The sequence below is a fragment of the Sminthopsis crassicaudata genome, chromosome 5 (genome assembly GCF_048593235.1).
Source record: "Sminthopsis crassicaudata isolate SCR6 chromosome 5, ASM4859323v1, whole genome shotgun sequence".
NCBI classification, from domain to species: Eukaryota; Metazoa; Chordata; class Mammalia; order Dasyuromorphia; family Dasyuridae; genus Sminthopsis; species Sminthopsis crassicaudata.
In genome coordinates, this window is record NC_133621.1 from 289,955,007 (window position 1) to 289,971,783 (window position 16,777).

At 38.9% G+C, this 16,777-nt stretch overlaps 1 long non-coding RNA gene across 1 annotated transcript in view; it reads left to right on the top strand.

Moving 5' to 3' along the window:
* Window positions 1-15,419, top strand: part of LOC141543153 (uncharacterized) — a 53,239-nt gene extending 37,820 nt beyond the window's left edge. Inside the window, exons 4-5 of the long non-coding RNA XR_012482355.1 lie at window positions 10,356-10,499; window positions 15,227-15,419. This is a non-coding gene — a long non-coding RNA (uncharacterized LOC141543153). The remainder of the gene's footprint in view (window positions 1-10,355; window positions 10,500-15,226) is intronic.
* Window positions 15,420-16,777: the final 1,358 nt, after the last annotated feature.

Genomic DNA, 16,777 nt, shown 5'->3' on the forward strand with positions numbered 1-16,777 from the left:
CTTAGAATCCCTAATTTCTTCCAAAACTCAGAACAAGGGATACCTCTTACCTGAGCCCTTCCTTCATCCTACACTTTCTAAATACCACACACAAAAAATTGGCCTTGTATTTATTTCTTTTATATAAATGTGTACATGTGCATTGTCTCTCTCTTGATAGACTGAAACTCCTTGAAGGCAGGAGCTGTACCACTTCTGTAGACTCACATCTAACAGTGCTTGGCACACAGTAGATGCCTAATAAGAAAATGCTTGTTGATTGACTTTATCCATTCTATATTAGTGTGAACAAACCTAGATACACCTTGTTAACAGTCATCTTTCATGAGTATCACATAGAAGTATACCAGAGGCCAACTAATAGGTAATGTAATAGAAGATGGGTTTGTAGATGGGATTCAGGGACAAAATACACAAGAGAAAGATTACCTCAAGGATCTGTGAGTTTGTCCCTCTACCTATGGAGTTCATAAACCTGCTACATTTTAGAATGTGGTCTTTAAGTCTTTTTATGGCTTTCATTCCCCTTTACCTTTCTTTTCTTAACTTGCCTCCTTCCTTTTCCCTTCTCTCTTCCTTATTTTAATTTTTCTTTTTCCTTCCTTCCTTCCTTCCTTCCTTCCTTCCTTCCTTCCTTCCTTCCTTCCTTCCTTTCTTCCTCCCTCCCTCCTTTCCTTCCTTTCCTTCCTTTCCTTCCTTCCTTCCTTCCCTCTCTCTTTCTTTCTTTTTTTTTCCTTACTTCCTACCTTCCTTCATATCTCTCTCTCTCTCTCTCTCTCTCTCTCTCTCTCTCTCTCTCTCTCTCTCTCTCTCTCTCTGTTCCAGGGAAGCAGTGAGAGGTACAGATTATAAATGTGCATAAAAATAATTTTAAAAGACTTGCTACTTTCTAGGAGATCAAAGGATATAAATAAAAACAGGATTTCAAGGTACCTCATAGTGGCTATTGCAGGCCACTCTAGATTCATTTTCAGGTTTTTTTCTTCCTCACTGACCCTCCTAACCTTGTTTTCATCTTTTTTGGCTCCCTAGATTTCAACTCTTATTTCCTCTGTTATTAGAATGACCCTGAGTTCTACAAAACATTTCTCGATCCATTCATGGAAATGTGAGTTTTACCCCTCAAAAGACACTTCCTGCCTGAGGCCCCTCTTGATCCTCTCAGCTGTTAAACTATAACTATGATTTTGTATGTAGTTAAATGTGCATATAGATCATAGCTCTAGAACTGGAAGAGCCCCACAGCTCATCTTATCCAACCCCCTCATTTTTCAGAGGAGGAAACTGAGGTCCAAAGAGACAAATGACTTGTCCAGTGTCACACAAGCAATAATCATCTGAGGAGGGATTTGAACTCAGATCTTCTGACCCCAGAGTCAATTCTCATTCCGTCACAGCATACTTCCTCTTCTGTCATCTCTCCTTGTAGAACTTAAGATTCTTCAGAGGAGAAACTGCTTTGATTATATCTTTTAAGCCATTTATGTACCCTGGGAGTCTAAAACAGTACTAGACACATAGTAGATATTCATTAAAGCTTACTGACTGGTTGCAGCATGGAGTGACCTTGCTACCTTGTTGACTATAACAGTGGAGTTTCCATTCTGCCAGATCCACTAGTCAGTCAGGAACACATATTATTAATCACCTATTATGTGCCAGTCACTGTGGTAAGCAGTGGAGACACAAAGAAAGGCACACAATTTCCTGATCTTGTAGAGCTTATATTCCCTGGTAAACAACTGGGTTCATAAATGTTGTCTAGAGTAAGGCTTCTTAAACTGTGGATTGACCCCATAAGGGGTTGTGTAACTGAATGTGAGGATCACAGACTTTTTTTTATTTATTATCAGTAAATGTTTCCTTTATATACCTATTTTATATATCTGGAATCAGATTTCTCAAGCAAAAGGGAGTTTCAAGTGGAAGCCCTGCTACAAAGAGTAGAAGGAAAGTGATAGGAAGGGGAGAGGTTCAGGATCTAGGGGCTGCCGAGCCAGAAAGACTCCAAATTTGGGCCCAGCAATAAGCCCTAGTGCTTCACCTCTGCATAACCAGCTGTACTCATGGCCAGAAGGCTGCCGGTCCTGAGTGATCACATTTTTGGCCACAGAAATTCACAAAGACTGATGAGATGGATCGTGCCCTACATTGGTTCGTGAGGTGCCCACATGTAGGAACTCTCAGAGGATTTTGAACAAATAGGGATCTTAGATCATCTGGCTCAATGTCCAGCGTCCAATGGGAAAAGCATTGGCATCGGGGTCAGAAGCCTGGCACAAAATAAGCATTTAGTACATGGTGGCTGCTTCTAAAGGCCCTTTCCATGCTGGGTATTCTGTCTCAAGAGATAGAAAGCTCATGATAGCTTTGAATGGAAGATGGGGGAATTATGACTGGAGTTAAGAGGGCTTGAAATCCAGCTCTTGCCTTTTCCTAGCCACTTTCAGCAAGTCTCTCTCAGCCCTGCTTTTTGTTTTGTAAAAGGGGTAGAGGGAGAAGGGTCGGCGAATATGGAGGTAGATTATACAGAAGGGATGAAAGTAGAAGCTGAGGTCAGTGATAGATGGGAGTTTTGAATTTGAAGAGAGGAAGGCACCAAGGCTTGGGGAGGGCCTTCACTTGGAGAAGGGGAACCCAATTATAGCGCAGAACCCAAATATACTTGGGTTTTGAATGAATCAAGGTTTTTTTGGGGGGGTGGTCAGAAGGAAAAGAGGGTCTGTAGAGAGGGGGGGATGGGTTAGCGAAGGGGATGTGCATGTCGAGTCCTGAAGGTCTGAATTAACAGGTGAAAAGAGCTACTAGGATGCAGAAGGGGGTCTGACCGTGTGTGGGGAAGGTAAACCAAGTCACGGGGTCGGGGATGGAGTGTCTCGAAAGTGGAAGGGGATGGAGAGGGAAGGGGAAATGGGCCAGTTGCCGTGGTTTGGGGGGGGCTGGGCCAGCAGCCTCGGGGAGCTAGCGTTCGGGGCTCCCGTCTCTCTCTCCCCCTCCCTGCCTCCGCGCCCGCGCCCGCCGCCGCCTCCCAGGACCCGGCCGCAGCACGCGTTTGGGGAGCCCGGGGAACTGTGGCCGCCCCAGGGAGAGGCGTTAGCGGCCTCGGCGGCGGCCGGGCTTCGGCGTTGCTAGGGGCTACCTGGTAACGGGCCACAATAGGCCCTTTGGGAGAATCCAGGGCAAACAGTGACCGTGGTAATGGGGTGGGCTTCGGGGAGCCCCCGGGCCTGCCAGCGCGGCCCCTCCTCCGCGCAGCCTTGGGCACCGCGCGATGTTCCGGAAATTCTCGGCACAAAGGCCCATTCAATGGGAGGAGGGCCCATGCGTGTGCTTTTGGGGGTGGGGGTGGGGAAGGAAGGAGGAGGGGGCGGGGAAGTAAGCGGGGGTGGGGAGCGCCGCTGCCAAAAATCCCCAAACCCGGCACAAAACCCCCACCCACCCAACCTTCAAGTTTTTTTTCAAGTCTTTTGCCTTTTCTTTGCCTTGGCCCCTTTTGCAAAGATTAGAAAAGAGGCCCAGAAAGTGCTGTTGGTTAAAAGAGAGAGGGGAGAGACAGAAAGAGAGAGAGAGGGAGAGAAAGAAAGAAAGGAAGAAGAAGAAACTGAAAAGGTTCAGAAACGAGGCAGAAAGGCGGCCGGGGAACGCCCCGTGAATTTTGAACAGAGCGCAGAAAAGCAGCCCGAAAAAGCAATTAGTAATGGCACTTGTAAATGGAGAGGAGACTGGGCAGCGAAGCCCGGGGCTGGGGAGGAGGCGATGGGGAGGGAGGAGGGACGAAGGGCGAGGAGAGAGGGGGGCTATAGGGTGATGGAAGGTGGGGAAGAGGGGTGAGAAGGATGAGTCCGAGAGGGGAGAGTAACGGGGATGAGGGTGATGGGAGTTTGGGGTAAGGCTGAGGGATGCAGCTGGGGCTGAAGGCCGGGAAATAAGAGGATGCGGGATGATGGGGAGATGGGGGACGGGGGTGAAGGGTAAGGCAACTGAGGGAGAGGGGGTCTTAGAATAAGCAGCATGAGTGGTAAGAAGTGGGAGACAAGCTGGAGATTAAAGGAGGAGCAGGGGGCTGGAAGCAGCCTGGAATTAGATTAGGGTGATAGGAGATTGGGAGCAGGAGTAGATAAGGAATCAAGGGTGTGGAGGAGTGTTGGGGATGTTTGAAAGTGGGGAATTATGGGAGAGAAATAAGGGAGAGAGGTGATGGGAGAGAAACCATGAGAAAGGTGATGGGAAACAGGGATTCAGGAATCCCTAAAAGGGATTGCAGGGGGGGAAATGGAGCAGAGTGAGGGGAAGTGGGAATTTGGGGGGAGGGAAGAGTCTGGAATAACAGGAGATAGGTGTTGGGGCCATGGAGTGAGAAGAATAGAATAAAGTTTATAAAGACAAGGAGAGGGGGTGGAATGATGAGAGGTAAGGGATAGAGAAGTCTTTTGATTTGAAATCTAGGGCCTTAACCTGCTTCTTCTGGCTACAATTCCTCAAGATTTTACTATTGAACATTCCATCTTCTTTTCCCCCAACTTGTCTTCGCTATTAATATTGTAAATCTAGAATGAATCAGAAAAGGATTCACCACTTCTTAAGAATGTTCGATTCCGGCATTCTTAAGAAGTGGTGAATCCTTTTCTGATTCATTCTTCTTGTAAAGAAAAACCTTTTCAGGATAGCCAGGTGATGCAGTGGATAGAGCACAAGAATGACTTGTGCAGTGGATAGAGCACTTAAGAAAGCACTTAGAATCAGGAGAACCCGAGTTCTTCCTCAGATTCTTACCCTTACCAGCTGTGTGACCCTGGACAAGTCACTTAACCCAGAATTCCTCCAATCAAAACCTCCCAAAATCTTGTTGCTATTATTCCAGAATGTCACACCCACTGATTTGCCAAGAAACACTTAAAAACATTATTTCCTATTTGGGCTGCAGACTTCCCAGTAGGTAGGTAGAGAATATGGTACTGAATTCTTATGTATTACAGTCCCTAGGCACTTAATGTTTATTGATGAATGAAGCAGAAAGAATGCTGCTGTTGGTCCCAGGAGACCTGAATTTAAATTCTAGCTCTTGGGATCCTCTCTACACTAGTCATTTAATCTCTCTGAATTTCACTTCTCTGTATAATTGGAAGAATCCAATGAGAACAATCTATCTCACCAGCTAATTGCTTTGTGTTAAGGTGATCATTTAAAGGTTTATGCTTTTGGAATGAAGTTCATAGTTATGGGATTTGCCATGTGATCAACAACCCATGTGAGTAGAAAAGACCTGGAGACTTGGCCATCGCACATAGAGCTTTAAAAATCTTGTTCGGTATCACACATAGTATCTGAGGCAGAATTCAAAGCCAGATGTTGGGGACTCCAAGATTTTGGCACAAATCACTTAATCTCTTTGGGCCTCATTTTTTTCATCCATAAAATGATAGGATTGAAGAGGTGGCTGATGAGGTTGCTTTCCATTTCTAGATGGAAGACCCTATGACACTTTGTGTCTGGGAAACCTGGAGGCTAATAAACTTGTTCAGGATCCATCCCACAGTTAATGTCAGAGGCAAGGTTTGAGCTCAGGCTTCCCTGATGTCAATCCATTAATCCATGCTATTATGTATACTTTGAAGTCCTATGGAAATATGATTTCTCAATATCTTATAGTTTGCAAATGAGAAATGTTCCCCACAGACAGTAAAACACCTAAGAGAGAAATTAACAACAGTATCATAGAATAGCTACCATGTTATTCTTTTTAAAAAATACATTTCCCCACCACACACCCAAAAATGTACATAAAGAAAAGATTCCCAGTATCACATACCAACCTCTTTTTCCGTTCTTTTCATAAAGAAATGTTTATATTTGATATTGATCAAGTCATGAAAATAATGATGAAGAAATAACTTATTTATATAGCAATTTAGAGTATATAGTATATAAAGTCTCTATATAGTATAGTATATAGTATCAAAATACCAATTCATATTTATTTAGCACTTAAGGATTTACAAATTGTTTTAAACAAGGTCACATTCTCACAACTATTCTCCAAGATAGTTTATCACCATTTTACAAATGGGGAAAGTTGAAATTGAGATATATTGAGATTTAAGCAAGACAAACCTAATAAGTATTTGAGACAGGATTCAAAACTGGATCATTCTTCCTGTCCAGATTATGGGAACAAAGGTGTGCTTGAGGTATATCAAACTGACAGAGCTATTTCTTCATTTTTCAGAGTGAGCATTTACACCTTAAAGATTGGAAAACTACAAATCAGGGATTGATTTATTTTCTTGATCTCTAGACATCATCATGATGATAATAGCTAACATTTACATTGATTTTATGTGCCAGACACTGTTAAGCACTTTACAATGATCATTTCACTTATGTGGTAGAGAAAATGTCAGTAGTTCAGATTAAGCTTCTAAGTATGGGGTTGTTTTGTTTTGTTCACCAGAGAATTAGCTGTTAGATATTTACTAGCACAGGTCTGGAACCGAATCACCCAGAGGAACCAGCAGAAGGCTTGCACAATTCTTGGATGCTCCTTGGGTTTGGGACAAATATCGGAAGCCCCAGTGTATTTTGATGGAGTGGAGAAATGGGATCTTCCTGTGGGACTGAATAACAGAGAACTGTTCAGAAGCACCCAATGCTCACCAGTGATTATGAACGAGCTTGGGTACTGTGCGAACGAGAAGAAAAGAGAAGAGAGCCAGCAAATTAGCTCTCTACCCATCCCACTGCGCCAACAATGTGTAACATTTCTGCTCAAACACCCTCCTCGGCTGCTCTAAAGATAATAATTTCGCATTGCCAGCCAAATGGGCATACCAACAATTATCTGTATTCCTACTGTGTCACAGCGTCAACTGATAATCAAGAGAATTATGTGCCAGTTGAAAGTAGATTTAAATAAACAGACGCTAAATGGAAGCCAGTAATAGATGTACCAAAATAGTCTAGGCAAGGGAACGCTAGCCTAAATAAATAGCTGTTTAGTTTTAGAGAAGACTACAGAATTCCAGGCTGCAGGTGTTTGGAGTTCAATGTCAGAGACAGTCTGCCTGTTTTTTACTTGCATCATCAGGGTCTAATAGCATTTATTAGGTAAGTGGTTAAGATCTGGGTTCAGGTCCTGCTTTTAGCTATATGCCCTGGAGTGAACCATTTAACCTTTTGGGACCTCAGTTTCCTCTTTTGTAAAATTAGACACGATGGCTTCTGAAGTCCCTTCTAGTTCCAGTCTATCCACCGAGAGAAATACCAAATCAACAAGCATTTATTTAGTGTTATGAACAGAAGAATAAAAGGGAGTCAACAAACACTTTCTTCCCAAGCACTACCACCATGTACAACTTCTTAAAATACTTGTCAATATAAAGATAAATGCGCGAGCCTCCACAAGAAGTTTAAATTTAAACACTAGAGACATAAAGGGGAATGGTGGCTAGGAAAGTTTTTGTTATAGAAAGTCACAGGGATTGTGATTGGAAACAACAAACTCTTCCTGATATCAATGGCAGTATAGATGATCATTTCTATATAATCCATTGGAATATTTCCATCACTCTTTGTATTCATTATATATTATTGGTTTCTTATATTATAGTCATCTTAACATAGTTTCCAGCATGATTTGTTTGATCATTCCCCAAATGATGGGCATCTACTTCATTTCCTATTCTTTGCTACCACAAAAGCACTGTCATAATATAACTAATATGTAATGTATAATATTATTATGTATTATAACACATATTTTCCATATTATAACATAATTATATATGATAATATATCTTCTATATTATAATTATAATATATCCATTATAACATATCTTCCATAACATAATTATAACATAACATTTTGTTACATGTGGACATTTTCTTATTAATGACTTCATTGAAGATAAGTCTAATAATGGCATCTCTGGATTAAAGGACACGAACATTTTTGTCACTTTATTTGCATAATTTTAAGTTGTCTTGAGAGACAGCTAGAGGGTACAGTGAATGGATAGAGCATTGGCTCTGGTGACAAGAGGAGTTGAGTTCAAATGTGACCTCAGACATTCAATACTTACTCTAGGCAAATCACTTAATCCCAATTGCTTCATAAAAAGGAAAAAAACAAAACAAAACAAAACAAAACAAACAAACAAACAAAAAAAAACAGTTGTCCTGATTCATAGTTGCATCAATATGTTAGTAGTGCCTATCTTGTCCAAACCTGTCCAATATTGAGTGTTCCCATATTTTGTCATCTTATGAAATGAAATCACAGATTTACTTTAATTTATATTTCTCTCACTGTAGTGATTTGGAGGATACTGTTAATAGGTTGTCAATAGCTGGCAATTTTTCTTTTGAGCCATTTGCCTATTGGAAAATCTCATTCTTTTTAGCTGTCTAATATCTATGACATAGGTCAATCATCATCATCATTGCTAACAATTACCTAACAGTTTAAGACTTTATATATATTATCCCAATTTCCTCCTGCATCTCTCCATTGGTTATATGTATTAATACATTTATAGAGGTCCTCGTTTCCTCCATTAGAATATGAGGGAGCATTATTCCATTTATTGTATTTATATACCACACGACTAACAGCTGTTGCAAAGAAAATACTTGTTGATAGATTTGGTGATCTTTGCAATTGTTATGCCGTAGCTCATTGTCCTATAGCCTTATTAAGAGGATATATAATATAGATGCTAAAAAAAAACTTTGTTTTTGTCTCAAGAAGAATCTTGGTGTCATAAAAAATTGAGCAATTTTCTGAAACTTTCTTTTCTCCTCTTATTCAATTCTTGGTCCAGTTCTTTGCCCCCCAGTTATATCTGTCCAAGATCTCTGGTGGACCAGATTTATGGATTGTCCAAAGGCAGATGACAGCGTGGACACAAGGCATTCTTTTTTTATCCATTTGGTTTTCCCAGGCTGATAATTATGCTGAATTCTCATGAATGATTATAGATCTCACGTAGGAGGATCTATAGTTGTTTGATACAGGCAGCACAAAGTCAACCAAAAGTGGTAGCATCTGTTTATTATATTAAAATGTGAGTTCCATAAAAACATAACCTCTTTGTATCTGTAGTATTTAGAATAGTACCTGGTAAGTGTTTAATAAGTGCTTATGGATTGATTAGCTGATAAATTGATCTGGAGGACTTTTGACAGCTCCAAAAGTACCTTTTCTATTTGGACTCTACCTTGAGCCTCTTTCATGGCCATAAGAAATATCTTTGGTTAGCTTATATCTTATTTTTCTGTGTTTGATATGAATAATAAGGGAGTCAAATACTTTGTTACATCTTTTATATATGAATTGAACACCTCGGATAAATATAGAAGGAAACAGTATGACTTTTATAAATGAATCCTAGCAGACCATATCCATACAATCATGCAATTGAATGAAAGTTATAGAGAATATTTGAGCTCACTGTGCTTATTTTTTGTCCACTATGAAAAAAAAAATGTTTGATTCAATTCTCTAGGAAGGTGCAGCTTATGCACTGTCAAATTAAAATTGCTGATATCATCCTCTCTTATGGGAAGAGAGCTTCTGACAGATACCAGGAGGCTGAAGGAGTGAAATGGACCAACTCTTTTTGCATAGTGGACAAAGGAGGGGAGGGGGTTTCTAAGGACAGATCCAGAAGCCTGTTAACCAGTTCCCTAGGGAGTAATGGTTGAATCCCAGTAAGAGAACTCAAGGCATTGAGCATCTGGGATAGATCTCTCTCCCTTCCTTCCTTTCCTCTCTCCCTCCTTTCCTTTTTTCTTCCTTTCTCCCTTTCTTCATTTCTTTCCTTTTTCCATCACTCCCTTCTTCCCTCCCTCCTTTCCTTCCTTCCTTCCTTCCTTCCTTCCTTCCTTCCTTCCTTCCTTCCTTCCTTCCTTCCTTCCTTCCTCCCTTTTTTCCTTTTTCCTTCCTTTCTTCCTTTTCCTTTCTTCCTTACTTCAAATAGTGAATTCTCATGCAGTAGTCTACAAGTCCTACTGGGACCTACATATATAAGCTAGCTCATCCCTCATCCCGCAGAAATACACCTTAAGCAAGTTGTCACAAAATGTTACATAACTGCTATTATGACTATCATTGCCAAAGACAGTAATGAAGTTTTCAAGATACCAGTGGTGACTTTCCTTGTTCAAAGTCATTCAGTCAAGATGTATAAGTGAAAAACCTATTCTAGCCACAATTGTTCCAGCTTTTATGATTCCATTGAAATGGGGGCTTAACTACTTAGATTTGCTGAAGGTTATGATGATTATGCGCTCCAGTAACATAAATTGTGACACTTAACTCTGCTCACTTTGTGCTATTCTTATCTTTGCCTTACCAGAAGTTCACCATGGAGTCTTCACATAGTTATTGAACAGCACAGCAAGAATTTCAAGCCAGATCCAATTCCAACTCTAAATCACTGTTCTCTTTCATACATAAAAGAGAGAGCCTCTACCATCAAGTTGCATATGATCTAAAACAGGCAAGTACTACATAGTCAGGACAGCTAAGTGGCTCAGTGGATAGAGTGCCAGGTCTAGAGTCAGGAAGATTACTCTTCCAATCCAGCCTCAGACATTTACTTTGTTACCTTAAACAAGTCACTTAACCCTGTTTGCCTCAGTTTCCTCCTCAGTAAAATGAGTTGGAGAAAGAAATGAGAAACTACTTCAATATCTTTGCCAAGAAAATTCCCAAAAAGTCAGACATGATGGAAATGACTGAGAAACAAAATGTGATAACAATTCAAAATTGGGGTTTTGTGCTCTATTTCCTACAAAATTATCTCCCACATAGCAGGTGATTAATAACTTTGGTGGAATTGAAGTGTTGTTTTATAAGGCCATGTGATTTCATCAAAGTTGTTAGCTTTCACAAGTGCATTTACCAATGGAGATTGGCACCTTTTCCATATATAGGCTTATAGAATTGCCTTGGAGCACTGGAAGGTTTAGTTATGTTCTCAGGATGAAACAGGTAGTTTTTATCAGAGTTAAGATCTCAACTCAGGTCTCCCTGACCTCAAGGCCAGCAATCTATTAAGCCTCAAAAAGTGGAATAGCAGGAAGCATTGTATGAGTTATTACCCAAATAAATGTAGCTCATACTTTATATCAAAGTAGCCTTACAAAGATGGATTCTTATATCTTATCCTCAATGACAAGGTTACATATGGCCAAGATTAGCCTTCAAAGATCTAAGTGATACCTGAATGAATGAAATTCCTTGCCACAATATCCCTCACATATAGACTTCTAGTCTCTATTTAAATATCTAGTGATGGGAAGGAAACCCATTGACTCCTGGATCAGTCGAAAAATATTTTGGATAGCTCAAAGTTAAAAAGTATTCCTTACGTCTATGTGAATTCTCCCTGACTGACACTTCTGTCAATAACTCTTAAGATCTTAGATCTAAAGCTGGAAGGTATTTTTGAAGTAATTTTATTTTACAGTTGAAGAAACTGAGGCATAAAGAGGTTTAGCATCTTATCAAAAGTCGCAGGTATTAGAGGGTAGGTTTGAACTCATGTTCTCCAATTCTAAATTTTACTCTATTCACAGATGAAAAAAAATCAATATCAGAGGCTCCTAGAGACTTTACCTATTCGTTCCCTCTATTTAATTGAGGCAACTAAGAATAAGAGGTTAAGTAAAAAATTTTTCAAGGATATATAGATATGGTAAATAGTAGAATGAGGATTCTAGCCTAGGTCTTTAGTATCATCTGAGGCAAAAAGAATGACTATGCATACAGATCCAAACTAACACAAAACAGGCCAGGAGGTATGGAAATAAAAAGAGTCTTTTCATTCACATTGATCCAAAAGTTCTCACCTGGATCACATGAGGAAATTTATAGAAAGAACTTTGCAAGCCTCAAAGTACTGTGAAAATATCAGATATTCCTGTAATTATGGAAGGCTTTGTAAAAATTAGACAAATTAGTCAGGAAGATGAAAGCAATATATTGCAGTGACTTTGACCTTGGAGTTCTGGGTCCTGGGTTTGAATCCTGTTTCCTACCATATGTCTGACTTTGACATTTTATTTGATCTCTCTGGGCCTCAGTTATACATGTGTAAAATGAGAGAATTGGATTACATGACATATAAGATCTTGCAGCTCTAAATTCATGATCTGTCATCATGTTATCTTCCATAACAAAGACATCTGCTCCCACTTGCAGTATGAGGGTGGAGGTGGGGGGATGACTGTATAGCTAAGATCTAAAAGAAAAAAAAAAGCTCATTTCCTTAAAAAAAAAAAAAAAAAAAAAAAAAAAAAAAAGTTGATATAAATTACTTTGTCAGAATTACACTTAGATTTTGTTTAACAGAAGTCACAACCCACCCAATAATTTATCTGTTAAACTAGCATTAGAATTCCAGGAGATGAAATTAAATTTTCTGATGACATTTAGAAGTCTGAAGTATAGGGAGTACTTATATGATTTTATGATCACCTTCACTGTAAGTAAGTTAAATTACATGATCACATTTCCAGTACCATAGACAGCACAATTCTTTAAAAAGATTCACTTCTATTTTCTCATAATAAAAAAAATGAAATAATGTAGTTTCCCACCCACTCCAAACTTAGTCCTTCACTTTCCTTTCTGATATGATAATACCAAAAAATAGTGGCCTGGGAAAGTTGTGGAAACATCTCATCTGCTCTATCTTTAACCATCTGGTATTTAATTTAGTGACTCTCAAACCCTTCTACTTTCTAACAGACATTTGCCAAGAAATGACAAAGTGAACTGAGCTCTAGATTTCTCACAAATTCTTCCTTCAGTCTTTCCTTGTTGCTTAGAAAAAAGGCTTGATTTAAGATAGTTTGCATGTGTGTTCAGGAAAATGAGATACACATACAGAGAAGGGGGGGCAGTGATAGAGACAGAGAAACACACAGAGAGAGGCAAAGACAGAGAGAGACAGAGACACAGACAGAGACACAGACACAGACACGGAAACACAGACATAGAGACATGGACACAAAAAGAAACAGAGATAGAGACAGAGAAGTTAGACTCCTTTTGAATTTTAGGGAGAAAAAGACTTAAGTAGCTCCTAAAAGCAGTTCACTAATTTAGGTTCCCAAAGTATTGGAGATGGTAGCAGCCATTACTAAGTAAGAGGGAGGGAGAAGGAAGAAAGTCAGGGATTGAGAAGCCAATGTGAATTGAAGCATACCATCTTTTTGTCTATACTTTTTAAAAATTTAAGCTTTTTAATTTTCAAAAGATATGCATAGATAATTTTTTCAACATTAACGCTTATAAAATCTTATGTTGCAATTTCCCTCCTTCCCCCACCCCCTCCCTTAGATAACAAGTAATCCAATATATGTTGAATATGGTAAAAATACATGTTAAATTTAATACATGCATACTTATTATACAATTAACTTGCTGCACAAGAAAAATAAGATCAAAAAGGAAAAAATGAGAAAGAAAATAAAATGCAAGCGAACAACAACAAAAAAAGTGAAAATGCTATGTTGTGATCCACACTCAGTCCCATAGTTCCCTCTCTGGATGCAGCTGGGTCTCTTTATCACAAAATTCTTTGGAATTTGCCTGAATTATCTCATTGTTGGAAAGAGCCATGTCCATCAGACATATAATCTTTTTGTTGCCATGTATAATGATCTCCAGGTCCTGCTCATTTCACTCAGCATCAGTTCCTGTAAGTCTCTCCAGGACTCTCTGTATTCATCCTGCTGATCTTTTCTTAGAGAACCAATAATATTCCATAACATTCATATACCTCAATTTACTCAGCCATTCTCCAATTGATGGCATACACTCAGTTTCCAGTTTCTGGCTTCTACAAAAAGGGCTGCCACAAACATTCTTGCACATACAGGTTCCTTTCCATTCTTTAAAATCTCTTTGGGATATAAGCCCAGTAGTAACACTGCTGGTTCAAAAGGTATGCAGTTTGATAACTTTTTGAGCATAGTTCCAAATTGCTCTCCAGAATGGTCAGATCACTTCACAACTCCACCAACAATGTACCAGTATCCCAGGTTTCCCACATCCCCTCCAACATTTGCCTTTATCTTTTCCTGTCATCTTAGCCAATCTGAGAAGGGTGTAGTGGTATCACAGAGTTGTCTTAATTTGTATTTCTCTGATCAATGGTGATTTAGAACATTTTTTCATATGATTAGAAATGGTTTCAATTTCTTCATCTGAAAATTGCCTGTTCATTTCCTTTGACCATTTACCAATTGGAAAATGACTGGTCATACACTCTTTGAGTTAGAAAAGGATACCAGAGAGTAGATAGTTCAGCTTTAAGCATGAATTGTCTTAAAAATACCCCAGACAATGGGGCAACTAGATGGTGTAGTGGATAGAAGGACTTGCGTTCAAATCCAGCCTCAAATACTTAACACTTCCTAGCTGTGTGACCCTGGGCAAGTCACTTAACCCCAATTACCTCACCAAATTGTGTGTGTGTGTGTATCCCAGACAAATGTTCACCCAGTCTGTACTATAAGACCTCTAATATTTGAATACTCACTACCAAGAGAATTGTGTTATGGCTAAAATACTACTCTTAGGTTGAGGATGAGGTTCAAATTCTAGCTCCAACATTAGTTGCATGACCATAGTCAATTCATTTAATTTCTCTGAGGTCCACTTTTTTTAGCTGTATAATGAGGATATTCAAATTTCACAGGACTGTTTTGAGATGCCAACAAAATAATCACTTTAAAATGATTTACAAGCCTTAAATGTTATAGAATTTCAGATAGTTATGGCTGATAAGGAATTTGTTTGCTGTTGTTCCTGTATAATTTTAATTTCCAGAATGTAATCTCTTACATTGCTTTTAAAGGGTAACTTTCACTGGTTACCCCAGGATTAAAAAGGATGAATCCATCTAGTCAGCAAACATTTATTAAACTCCTATTGTGTTCCAGGAAATGACAGTTGATCAACAAGTATTAAGCATGAGGATGTGCAAGTACTGCACTGAGTACTGGGGATAAAAAGGAAGAAAATGTTCTTATCCTCAAGGAGCTTACAGTCTAGTGGGATAGAGTAGGTGTAAATAATTAAATAAACACAATATAGATAGAGTTTGTGGGAGATAATCTCAAATGGTAAGGTAGCTAGGGAGGACCTATAAAGACTTCATATAGAAGAAGCCAAACCTTTTTTGTATAAATAATATTTTATTTTTTTCCTCAGTTATATGTAAATACAATTTTAGGAGCCAAGTATTAAAGAAATCCAGGAAACCTAAGAGACAGAGGTAAGACAAGAAAGGATTCCAGGCATGAAGAAGGGGTTGAATTGCAAACAGCCTTCCTGGCAAATAAAGTCTTTTTTTTTTTTTTAAGTGAAAAATCAATGAAACAATAAAAAAAATCTGGAGTGATTTGATTTTGCCTTCTCCAGCATAGAGAAAGATGATGGAGTATTATGTTTGAGGAATAGTATAGCAGAATCTAAGAATGTGTGGAAGACAATAAAGTTTAAATAGGAAAGGTAGGAAGTAATCAGCTTATGTCGAATTTTAAATGAGAAACAGAGCATTTTACATTTTATCATGGTAATAATAGAAAGCCACTGAAGTTTACTCTGTATGTGTTGGAGTGGTAACACTATCATAATTTTCAGAAAATCATTTTAGCCATAGCAGAATGAAATATGGTCTGCCATGGAGAAGGACTTGGGACGAGATTAGTTTGTCCAAGTGAAGGGTATGAACCAGAAGAGCAGTTGTATAAATGGAGATAAAAAAGGATTTATGTGATATTGTCCAAGTAGAAACAACCTGATTTAGCAATATATTGATTACATGAGGTTAGTGAGAAGGAGGGATCTAGAATGACCTAGGATTGTAAACAAAGGTGATTGGAAAAATGGTGGTGAACTCTACTAGGAAAGTTTGGAAGAAGAAACAGTCTCTATTTTTGAGGAGACTACATTCTCATGGGAGAAACAACATTCAAAGTTTTTCTGTGATAATAAGAGGAACACTTCAGGATCCTATAGCCCTTGAGCAGAGCTTTGAAAGGAAATTAGAACAATCTAAGAAGCAGAAATGTGAAGGGAATGATTCCCAGGCAAGAGGAACAGCTAGGCAAAGACATGTAAGGTGGAATGGTCTGGATTAGGAAAATAGGCCACTTGGGCTAGAACATTGCATTATGAAGAGAGATCAGTGTGTAATGAACCTGGAAAACCAAGTCAAAGGTAGATTATGAATTATTTTCAAAGTGAAAAAGAGGAGTTTTTTTTTTTTATCTCATCAATCTTTTACTAAGACAAATCTTTGAAACATTTCAAGTCAGTAATCATGTACTTCCTTAGACATCCCCTATTCTTTTAACCAACATTTATGAATCCAATGATGATGCAGCATAATTTTTAGGCATCTGGTTTGTATTCCTTTTGTATAAATTCATTTGCATTGTCCTTTCTATAATGTGACATTCCATCTAAAAACAGTATCTGGTTAGAACAATATCTGGTTAGAACAGGAGTACAGCAAGACCATCACAATTACTCTGGTAAGTAGCATTGCCACACATTAGCTAATTGTGTTGTATGTTTTGTTGTTTCATTTTTCAGTCACATCCAACTCTTTGTGAGCTCACTTGGGGTTTTCCTTCTCCAGTTTATTTTCCAGATGAGGAAACTGAGGCAACAAAGTTAAGCGATTTGCTTGGGAATCACATAAATTGTGTCTCAGTCCAGATTCAAACTCAAAAAGAGGAATATGCCTGATTCCAG